The following is a 12584-nucleotide window of genomic DNA, read 5'->3' as shown; positions in this document are numbered from 1 at the left end:
AGTTGTTGATTATATAAAAAATATTATTTTGTCTACATTAAGTGCAATATTTATATGTAATGAATTCATATATCAAATGAGTGTTAAGAATATTTAGACGAAAAGTATGTATATAGTTGAAAAGTATATAACATATAATAATAAAAAAAAATCATAAAATGAAAATTTTTTTCATGGAACATTTTCTAGCAAGAATTAGTGAAAAATAGAGATTTGTTCTTTGATGATCCTCTAAATTTAGAGGAAATGAAAGTGAAACTGTTGAAGAAATGTGGTGACATTCCATTGACTGTTACGATGATGGGGGAAATTTAATTAAAAAAAATACATGACATAGTAAAAATATAGAGCAACAATAGGAAGAAGAAGAAAAAAAAGAAGATGATAATGAAATTCATGGAGAAAAATTGGCTAGAAAGTTTTGATTTCACTTTAGTTTTTCATTTTATTTAACCATATTTCTACAAGAAATGTAATGAGTCAATTGTTGTTTATTGCCCAAAAAAGAAAGAAAGAAAGAAAGAAAGAAAAGTTCTAAAAATTAAAAGAAAAAAATTATAGTTCATATTTTATTCAAACAAAGATAAGTGGAATTATTGAATAAAAAGATTTCAAAACAAAAATAATAATCATAAAAGCATATTATTTAGAGTTTAAAAAATTACATCAGATACCCAGACATATGAATTCAACTCTGCACTCCAAACAAAGACATATGAACTCAGACTAAATAACTCATCACCCCAAACACAGACATATGAACTTCACAGATGTATGAACTCCACAGACTTGTGAACTACATCCTATCTCAATTCAGCGCCCCAAACAGCCCCTAAAGGATTTATATTTTAAACTTTTGAAAGAATAAAAGCATTTTTTAAACAATAAGTAGAGTTCAAGTTTTTTTGGGCAAAAAATAAACTCCATTTGAAACCAATCAAGTGGGAGCTCGTAGATTGTAGAAGACTCCATTTGATTTTTTTTTTTTATATATATATATATATATTTGAAAATTGTACATGTTTCCTCACAATTTGTTTATTATGATTTTCACTTCTCTTAGAGAAACATTTTGATTCTTAGCAAAATCCTAAAATGTGCATTCTATTTTTTAAAACTTGGATTGGACTTTGAAAATACTCGAAGGAGGTAGATAAAAAAATATAGAATCTCACAAAATATGTAGTATTCGTAGTTTTTTTTTTTTTTTTTTTTTTTTTTTTTTTTTTTTTGTATGGATTGCCTCATTTGGGAGGTCCAAATGAAAAATAGCCACCTATAGAAAAAGTAATGGAAAGTTACCTTTTGCTGATGTCATCCACGTATGATTTTACCACTTCACCCTTGAGATGCATCCTGCGAGCCCACCACTATCAAGGAATTCAATCCTTGATGGCTTGTTACTCGTTCCTCATTGGCTCGTCACATGATCCTCAATGCACGATAACTTGATACCGGGATGCATGGTCACTCGATACATGTGCAATTGACACGTGTATACTCAACCATTGCCATCCGTACTTGATACTCGATTAATGCATACTCGATCATTTTGAATTGTCTGTGCCTGTCGAAGGATCTACACTGTAGTTAATGCTCATGTATGAACATACACAAATTGGAGATTTTTCTGACAATTCTCACTATTTTTTTCAAATCAATTTCTTGAAATGTGAAGTAATTTTTTTTTTTTATTAACCAAGAACAAATAGAACTGAAACACAAAAGAGAAAATCGAGCTCTTTTTCCCTCTAAAAATCCGCTTCACAAAACCTGTTTTTCTTAATAGAGATCAAGTTATAAAGGCATTCAGATCATTTCACTATATTGTCTCACACCTCAAGTAAGTAAATGTACTAGTTTTTTTTCTTCCATTTTTTGATCACATTTTTTTTACTTTTCCAATGCTATGCGAGATATACGAATGTAGCAAAGAGAACGAGTGAGTGTGAGTTTGTGAGTATACACTGAGACATGCGAGTAGCTCCCAGTGGAGCGAGGATGAAAGGAGAGAAATCTATGAAATAGTAAGCATTGAGTTAAGAGAACCAAATATTGAGGGACGAATATCGGGTATTGGGTATCGAATAGTGAAGACGAGTAGCGAGGATCGAGTATAGCGAGTATTTAACGTTAACCAATTTTCCTAACTGCTCACTTTTTGTATTATTTTTCTTGAAGGATGAAGAAGTATATATTCTTACGTTATAGTGATACATGGGACGATATAGAAGAAGGCTATATTGGAGGCTATTTGAAGGGTTTGCTAGTTTCGAGCACATTGACGTTTAATGAGTTGGTAAATCTAGTATATGAGTTCATGCGAGTTAGTTTGATAGAGTTCAAGATTATAATGAGGGTGACATATAAGATGGATATTGATTCTCCTCCAGTATGCTTAATGGACGATGCTTATGTTAAATTTCTCCTCTCAATGGGACCGTACTAGACCGTAGGTATTTGTAAGTCTTGAGGAAATTGAAGATATTCATCACGAGGCAACATTTGATTACCTAGAGAGAGAAGACCAACCCATGTGTGGAGCGGGTGTCAATGAGCATGATGTTTGTCCATCGAGTGTCTCATTGAAAAACGAAAACATCGATGTTAATATAGCAAATGTATTGCATCCGAATGTGACAACAAAAGAGGTTGGGACATGTGTAAATGAGAATTTGATGATAGAAGAGGAAGATGCTGAGAATGAAGAACAACCAACCCAGGTTGTTTTAGGGATTGGTCTTTCTATTGTGAATGAAGGACAACCAACTCCGATTTTGTCAAATGATTTTGGCTATTTTGTTGAGAGTGTGTCTTGCCAAAATTCGTGCAGTGTACTACCATCCAATAGTAATGCCAGAACAGGGGACTTGATCATGCAACCGCAATCGTCTATAGGGTTGGGGGATACAGTTGAAGTAGGTCAAATTTTGTTCAGCAAGAGTGATGTAAAGATGAGGTTAGCAATGTTGGCTATTAAGAATAACTTTGAGCTGCGGGTTAAAAAATCGAACAAAAAATTGTATATTGTTCGGTGTTTACACCCAACTTGTAGGTGGGCCCTTCAATCAATTAAAATGGACAGATGTGATATTTTCAAGATCACAAAATGCATGCCCAATCACACATGCTCGATTAAAGTATTGAATCATGACCACAGGCAAGCCAGTGCATTCGTTATTGGTCATTTGATGAAGGACAAGTTTGGCATTAGTCGAGGGGACAAACCACACCATATTATTAAGAATGTGCGGCATCCGTACGGTGTCGATATTAATTATGACAAGGCATGGCATGCGAGAGAAATTGGTTTTGCTCTTGCAAGGGGGACGCCAGAGAAATTGGTTTTGCAGAACATATCGAGTTAGAGTTTAAGCACCATTGGGTCCAAATAATGAACTACAACAATGGTTCACTTGCAAGATATTTGGAGGATGTTGATATTCAGCGATGGGCACAGTGTTACCAGTTCAGGAACTGATATGATAACATGACCAACAATAGTGTCGAATGCTATAATTCAATTACCAAAGAAACCCGAGAGTTGCCAATAACTTCGTTGCTAGAATACATAAGAGGTCTACTTGAAGGTTGGTTTCATGAGAGGCGAACAATGTGGTTTAATAGTATATCGCCACATTCAAAGTATGTAGAGGAAATAATGGGTTTAGGGTGTGATAAAGCTAGGCGATACCAAGTAAATCCAATCGATTGTTATAGATTTCATGTCAAGAACGGTGGATTAGATGGTATCTTCAATCTTAACACTCGAGAATGTAGTTGCATACAATTTCAGTGTTTGGAGATTTTGTGTTTGCACACTATTGCTGTAGCTAGAGAGCGCAATATCAATCAGTTTACTCTATGCAACAAATTCTATAGTGTTGATTCTTAGTGCTAGCATATGCAGAGTCGATAAACCCACTTGGTCATGTATTCGAATGGAAAAAGACACCAGGGTATACCGAGGTAAAAATACTCCCACCGAAAAGAGTGGTACAGGTTGGTAGACAAAGGTAAATGGGACACCGTCCATTGGAGAACATGTCACATTAAAGAAATGTGGACGGTGTGGTCAACCGGGACATAATAGATAAAAGTACAACGAACCACTTGATACGTCCAAACGCAATGAACAGGCGAGGACTGAGACTCAAGGGACCCAAACAATGACCAATACTTTATAATTTAATAATATGCATTATATTGTTAATTATGTAAAGTAAGAACTTTCTGTAAATACTCGATTCACGATACTCATTACTCGCTACTTGATGCATGTTATTCGATACATGATTACTCGACAATACTCGATAAACAATACTTGATCCAATGACTTCACTCGATATACGATACTCATTATACCATACTCGATGCAAGTTACTTAATACACAATGCAAGTTACTTGATGCTTGACGCATGTTACTTGATGATCGATGCATGATACTCGAAATACGACACCTAAAATCATGTACACTCGATACACATACAGTTGCTTACTTTGAAAAAGTTTCTCATATAAGTATGGAAATATACAAATTGCTCATATAAAGTTAAGAGATTCATACATTTACAAAAATTGTCAAAATTTACATAGAAAGATCTAATAAAAAAATTGATCGACCTATAACTCGGCATCATACTGCAACCTAAACTCATGCATTTTATCTTGCCATAAACTCTCCAAACTAGACCCGGTCACCAAGTATTCGAAGAACTTAAGACAAAATATCCCATAATCTAGTGTATCTGACCCTCGTAGGAAGCCCGTATTGACACGACTCAACCTCAAAGGTGTTGGGGTTGATGCCCTAAATCTCGTAGGGTTCTATAGTTTGTAAACCTTGTATGAACAAAATCTTATGTGATTAGTAATATAGGATATTTTATTCAACTTGTCTATAAAATATGTGATATTTTAGTTGCATTAACCACAAACCAATAAACTAACATCACAACTGAGTACCTTATCCTGGTGACACTATGAGTATGGCCTGCTTTGCAAGTGTTACAAGTGTTGTAAAGTGCTACAAATGATCTGATCCTGATCATTCATGTATTAGACATGTGAGCGGGGATATTCTATACAAAGGAGTTTGTATAAGACCGGATCACGAAATGTTTAGTCTTATTATATACGCCGTTCATGATAGAGACTTTCATTTCACTAGGATGACCATAAGTAACATGACCTTAATCCTGAGTGAGTTGTGAGCTATTGCTTATGAGGATGGTCCTTTGATTTGTATGGGTGAGAGTGGCTAGTTCTTCGACACAACAAGCCTACCATTTTGGGGATTCGTTTGATTGGGGAGTTGGGAACATAGCTACACAAGATGGAATTCACTCCTTTCTCGAAGCAAAGATAAGTAGATAGATTGCTCTCTTAAGGGCTGATTCTGGGTCTTGAACAATGTGGCGCCACACCCTCTCCTGGCCCGAGAGGGGTTTAGTCATAGTAGGTCTATGATCTATTGTTCATTAGAGGGATCAGTGGTACATAAGGAGTTAGAGGTAACTATAGAGGCAAAACGGTAATTTGGCCCAACTATACTTAGGAGCAATTTGTGAAGGGTCATTGTACTGTTGATTGGTTATATGCAATGGACACATAAATATATCTGTAGTGCGAAGAGTACAGGTGTCAATCTTTAGTGGAGTGCTCGATAGTTAACGGATGGTGGATAATGTAATTAAAGAGTTTAATTAATTGTTCACATACCGTTGGAGCTTCAAGCTACAGGTCCATAAAGTCTCCTTGGTAGTTCAAAAGGATTTAGTCGAGAATCAACTCTTGGGTTAATTTGAAGTTCAAATTAATAAGAGGGAATATAATTATATATGATATAATTAAATTGATTCAATTATATATGATATAATTGTTATAATGTATTTGATACATTATAGTTTATTTGGAGGAAATAAATATTTGAATGAGATTCAAATATATTTTCTATGAATGTGATTCAAAGTTGCTAAATTTAATATAAATATGATTTATATTAAATGCCATAAAATAGAAAAAAGGAACTATAGTTTATATTATATATGATATAATATTAAAACTATAGTTTATGTGTTATATTTGATATGATATATAGTTTAGTATAAATAAGATATGATAAGTTAGTCATCATATTTATTTATATTAATTTTATTATTTTGGATAATAATTCCTAATTTCTCTCCAACCACCTTAGTGGGTGGTTAATTCGTTTTATGGCAAAAGGAATAAAAGAAATTATTTTCTCTTCTTCCTGACAGTTGTTACACGATTGAGAGCTTTGCTATATGATAAAGAGTATCACAGAATTGTTCGGTGTCTTCTTCAATCTCCTTCCTCCTCCAAACTCAAAAACCCTCCAAACCAAAATAGTTAGAGCCTACCACTCCTGGACTTTCACTCTGAGAATACCGAAAGCTCTTGTGGTAGTGTCTTCTTACTTTTGGTTCGAGAAGTTCTTGAAGAAGGTCTTCAAGTTTGTTACTGTGTTCGAGGTTTGTGACCACGAGAGGGATTTACAAGAAGAAAAGTTCTTTAAGGGTAGTATCATTTGAACCCATTTTCTTTACAAAAAGCATGCTATAATTTGCTCAGAATGCATATCTTGTATGTTTACTGTAAATTGTTTTTCAATGTAAATAGAATTTGGACGATCCGCTTCCTCTGAAGGATCTCTGTAAAATGAGTTTCTTCAATTGGTATCAGAGCCAGGTTGTAGTTTTGATTCCAAATTCCATTTATGTATTGAAACCATTTACAATAGTGGTGGGTTTTAGTTTCTGCATTGCGTTTAAATGTTAAATGTATGTGGATGGTTGGTTATGGATGTTTTGGGATAGATGTCTCTGTTTATGGCTTTCTGTTTAAATTTACAAAGTTAATTTGTAAGGGCCTTGCGTTTTTTGGGCATTAAATTTGCAATTGAGTCTGTATTCATTTAAGTTTTGAGTCGCTCATGAGGCTTCAGAAGAAGGGTTGCAGTGCGTTTCGATGGAGAAGACGAAGCGGTGGTTGCCGCATCATGTAGTTGGAGCTAAATGATCATTTAAATTTTGTTATGCGATCGTATAGAGTTTACTACACGATCGTGTAACATTTGCTAAACGATCGCATAGCTAATGCTACGCGATCGTGTAGAGTTTACTACACGATCATGTTCCGTTGGCTGCATGATCGCATAGACACTCTAGGTGTAGACGATCACGCGGTATATGATACTCGGTGTAAAGCATGCATGCTAAACGATTGTGTATACTATCATACTCATTGCATAGTCTTTAGTTACACGATCGAATGGTATGCGATACTCGATGCACGCTGCATGATCGCATAGACTTTCATGCTCATCGCATAGTCAAAAGCTATGCGATCGCATTTAAACGATTGGTTATACTCGACGCCTTGTTGCTCGATGATCAGAATTGCTACACGATCAAGCTACAAAGGTTCTTGGTGGAGTGGTTCAAGGCGAGCGGTTCAAGACCCGATTCACTTGTTCCGAACCGGTGGACTCAAACTTTTGTAATAGTTTAGCCATTTATTTCCAATTTTTGAGATTATCTATCCCGGTCCACCAACTTTAGTTAAATATACACGTGATGTATGTTTATTTTATATGTCATAATGTATGTCATATAGTTTTAAAACCCACCATAGGTTATGCATATTTTTTTTCATGCATCATTTTATATTATAAGTGTTATAATATATTAGTATGCATGATTTAAATTACAAAAAAACACGCTCATGCATCATATAATATAAGAGTCATACTATATGTATGCATGCTTTATAGTATATCCATGCATCATTTATATTATAAATGTTATAATATAAGGTTGAATGTTTGTATAAAATGTATACTCTAACTTAGTTCATTACTTATTTATATAAATGTTATATATTAGCAATGAATGAACATTGCATGAAGCATGACACTACCTTAGGTTAATTTATAAATGTTATATATAACTTATGTATGTCTAGCTTGCAATGTTGTTTGGTTTTAATTGTTTCATTTATTATAAGTGTTATAATAAATGAAATTAGAATTAAAATCAATAATAAAGAGTTGCATGCAAACCTTAAGCTTTAATCATTTTTTAAAAGTGTTTTAAAATTTGATTGAGATAGATCTAAGATCACGTTTCTAATGAGATTAGAAATCTAAGTTTAATCTTTTAAATCGATTTAATAGGATTAAATTGATACTTAATAAAAGATTAAATATGTAACAAATATATCTATAAGGGACCTTTTGTCTAAGGTTGGTTCTGGCTAGGCTGGGGTACTTAAGCCGATGGAAACATCGCACCCCTACCTGGGAACCTACCTAGAAAGGTAAATTTAGATAGATTTGTTACATGCATGCAAGTTTGATGAAAGTTTGTTAAAGAGTTTAATAAGACTTGAATCAAAGTTGTTTAATCATCAAAGACAAGAGTTATTTTTGAGCAAATTAAACAAACACTTAGATAAAATCAGTAGCCAAATTTTTTAAGTTAATGAGTCCTAGGTAGAACACTTAGTGGGAGGAAAATGGAGTATATGATACTTCATTTTAACCTCTACATGTTTCTCCTTAAAAGTTCACACTGTGAGATCTATCCTCGGCCTCGAGGCACTATGGGTGTCCCCCTACGGGTGGCGTTTGGGTAGGTTAATACTAAGATGAATGGAGAGAGTGTTCATAGTAAGTTGGAGTGGGACATGTGACAACATATCCCAGTCTCTCTCATTAGGTTGGATAAAGTTTCATGCATCGCCTCGTGGAATCATGGGTTTCCCTCTAAATGATGGCAGTTTTGTATGACTTTTTATCTGATCTCCAAAAATGGATAGGGCTGTTTTAGTCTCTTGTCCTAATCGATTTTTCCCTAAGGTTGGCTCATTAGGGCGGGACTCTAGAACCTAAAATGAGAGTTTACACTTACACAGAATTGTTAAGGATGTTAACAAATTTCTGAACGAACAATGGTGACTACTAGATTCAGTTACAAGGAGTTGTTTCTGTATAATGGTTGAGAATGTCTCATTTCAGTGAAGGGGCACTTGATCACCCTACGGCGACTTTTGTCCTGTCTCACTGAAGCATTATTGCAAAATAGATGTTACTTAGGGTACAATAAACTATTTTGCGAAAATTTGATTGGTTTTCTAAAAGTGGTTTAATGCAAGTAGACTTAATTAAGTTTATTATGTTTCAGCAATTTTAATATGGCTACTGCGACTCTAACTTTACTTGCACCCGAAAAACTAACTGACGAAAACTATGCTAGTTGGAAAAACACCATAAACACGGTTTTGATCATCGATGATCTTCGTTTCGTCCTGATGATGGAGTGTCCTCCCATTCCAGCTACTATTGCTCCTCGAAATGTTCGGAAAATGTATGAGCGATGGACAAAGGTGAACGAGAAGGCTCGAGCATATATCTTGGCCAGCCTTAACAAAGTCTTGGCCAAGAAGCATGAGCCCATGGTCACTGCACGTGAGATCATGGAGTCCTTAAGGGGAATGTTCAGATAACCATCCGCACAGCTCAGGCACGACGCTCTCAAGTACATCTTCAACTCACGTATGCAAGAGAGGTCATCTTTTTGGGAACACGTTCTCAACATGATGATTCACTTCAACGTGGCTAAGATGGACGGGTCAAGAATCAATGAGGCCAACCAGGTTTGCATCATTCTGGAATCTTTACCAGATAACTTCTTTCATTTTCGTAGCAATGTTGTTTTGAACAGGATTGACGACAACCTTACTACTTTGCTCAACGAGCTGCACTCTTTCTAATCCTTGTTGAAAAGTAAGGAGAAGAAGGGTGAAGAAAATGTTGCTTCATCATCTAAAAAGTTCCATAAAGGTTTGGCCTCTAGAACTAAGTATGCACCTTCTACCTCCAGCACCAAAAAGTGGAAGAAAAATAAGGGTGGAAAGGGGAAGGCTGCTGCTAACCCAGGAGTTGTTGCTCCAAGGGGTAGACAACTAGTGAGGGTTGATAATGGAAAGCACTTCCATTGCAATCGGGACGGGCACTGAAAGAGAACTACCCAAATATTTGGCAGAAAAGAAGAAGGCCAAACAAGGTAAATGTGATTTACTTGTATTGGAAACTTGTTTAGTGGAGAATGATGATTCTGCCTAGATTATAGACTCTAGAGCCACTAACCATGTTTGTTCTTCATTTCAGGGAATTAGTTCCTGGCGGCAACTTGATGTTGGTGAGATGACGCGAGTTGGAACCGGGCATGTCGTCTCAGTTGTGGCAGTGGGAGGTCTTCGGTTAACTTTACAGAACAAATTTCTCATTTTGAATGATGTATTTGTTGTTTCTGATTTAAAAAGGAACTTAGTGTCTGTAAAGTATCTTTTCGAATGTAATTATCAACTGAACTTTTCTTATAATAAAGTGTTTATTACTAAGAATGGTGTTGATATATGTTCTGCTAAACTGGAAACTAATTTGTATATGCTAAGGCCGTTAGTAACAAATACCCTCAATAACATAGAGATATTTAAAACTTTCGTAACTCAAAATAAATGACTTAGAATTTCTCCTAAGAAAAATGCCCATCTTTGGCACTTAAGACTAGGACATATTAATTTCAATAGGATTGGGAGATTGGTGAAGAATGGACTTCTAAGCGAGTTAGAAGAAAATTCTTTACCTGTGTGTGAGTCATGCCTTGAAGGCAAGATGACTAAAAGGTCTTTTACTGATGATTATTCAAGGTATGGGTACATTTATTTAATGCAACAAAAGTCTGAGTCTTTTGAATAGTTCAAAGAATTCAAAGCTGAAGTTGAAAATGCATTAAATAGAACGATTAGAATATTTCGATCTGATCGGGGTAGAGAGGATTTAACTTTCCAGAACTATTTGATAGAACATGGAATAGTATCCCAAATCTCAGCATCTGGTACACCTTGTCAAAATGGTGTATCAGAGAGGAGAAATCGAACCCTGTTGGACATGGTTCGGTTTATGATGAGTTATGCTTCCTTATCTGACTTGTTTTGGGTTTATGCAATAGAGACTGCAGCTTATATCCTGAACCGTGTTCCCTCAAAGAGTGTTTCCAAAAAACCTCTGGAGTTATGTAATGGTCGTAAAGCTAATTTACATCATTTGAAAATCTGGGGTTGCCTAACAAATGTGCTTGAGGCCAATCCTAAGAAACTGGAACCACGTTCAAGGTTATGCCTATTTGTAGGCCACCCCAAGGGAACGAGAGGTGGTTATTTCTATGATCCTAAAGAAAAAAATTTGTATCGACAAATGCTACTTTTCTTAAGGAGGACCATATAAGGGAGTACAAACCCAAAAGTAAATCGTGTTGAATGAGCTTTCCAAAGAAACTATTGAATCTTCAACAAGAGTTGTTGAAGAGCCAATTACCTCAACAAGAGTTGTTGAAGTAGGTTCCTCTAGTAGGTAAAATCCACCTCAAGTGTTGAGGGAACCTCGACGTAGTGAGAGGGTTGCGAACCCACCTATTCGCTGTATGGATTTAACTGAAATCCTAACTATTGTAGCTGATGGTGAGGTTGAGGATCCATTGTCTTACAAGAAGGCAATGGAGGATGTTGACATAGATGAATGGATCAAAGGCATGGATCTCGAAATGGAGTCTATGTAGTTCGAGTCAATTTAGGATCTTGTAGATCAACCTGATGGGGTTAAACCTATAGATTGTAAATGGATCCACAAGAGGAAACGGGGTACTGATGGGAAAGTTCAAACCTTCAAGGCTAGATTGGTGGCAAAGGGTTATACCCAGATAGAGAGAGTCGACTATAAGGAGACTTTCTCGTTTGTTGCCATGCTGAAGTCTATTCAAATCCTCCTATCAATTGCCTCATATTATGACTACGAGATATGGCAAATGGATGTCAAAACAGCTTTTCTGAATGACAATCTTGAGGTGGCCATTTATATGGTACAACCCGAGGGATTCATAGTCCAAGGTCAAGAGTAGAAGATCCATTTATGGATTAAAACAAACATCTCGATCTTGGAACATAAGATTTGATATTGCGATCAAATGTTATGGCTTTGATCAAAACGTTGATGAGCCTTGTGTCTACAAGAAGATCATTAACAGTTCAGTAGTTTTCTAGTGTTGTATATAGATGATATCCTACTCATTAGGAATGGTGTAGGTTTACTGACTACAGTTAAGAACTGGCTAGCGACCCAATTTCAAATGAAATTTTTTTAAGAGGTTTAGTTTGTTCTAGGTATTCAGATCTTTCAAGATCGAAAGAACAAAATACTAGCACTGTCTCAGGTGTCGTATATTGACAAGATGCTTGTCAAGTATTCGATGCAAAACTCCAAGAGGGACCTTTTGCCTTTCAGGCACGGAGTTACTTTGTCTAAGGGACAGTGTCTTAAGACACCTCAAGATGTTGAGGATATGAGACGAGTCCCCTATGCATATGCCGTAGGCGGTTTGATGTATGTGATGTTATATATTAGACCTAACATCTGTTATGCAGTGGGGATAGTCAGTAGATATCAGTCTAATCCAGGATTAGATCACTGGACAACTGTTAAGAACGTCCTCAAGTATCT

Source organism: Benincasa hispida, chromosome 1, assembly GCF_027475165.1.
Source record: "Benincasa hispida cultivar pf3 chromosome 1, pf3_genome.v1.1, whole genome shotgun sequence".
Classification (NCBI taxonomy): domain Eukaryota; kingdom Viridiplantae; phylum Streptophyta; class Magnoliopsida; order Cucurbitales; family Cucurbitaceae; genus Benincasa; species Benincasa hispida.
This window is presented reverse-complemented; position numbering follows the sequence as displayed.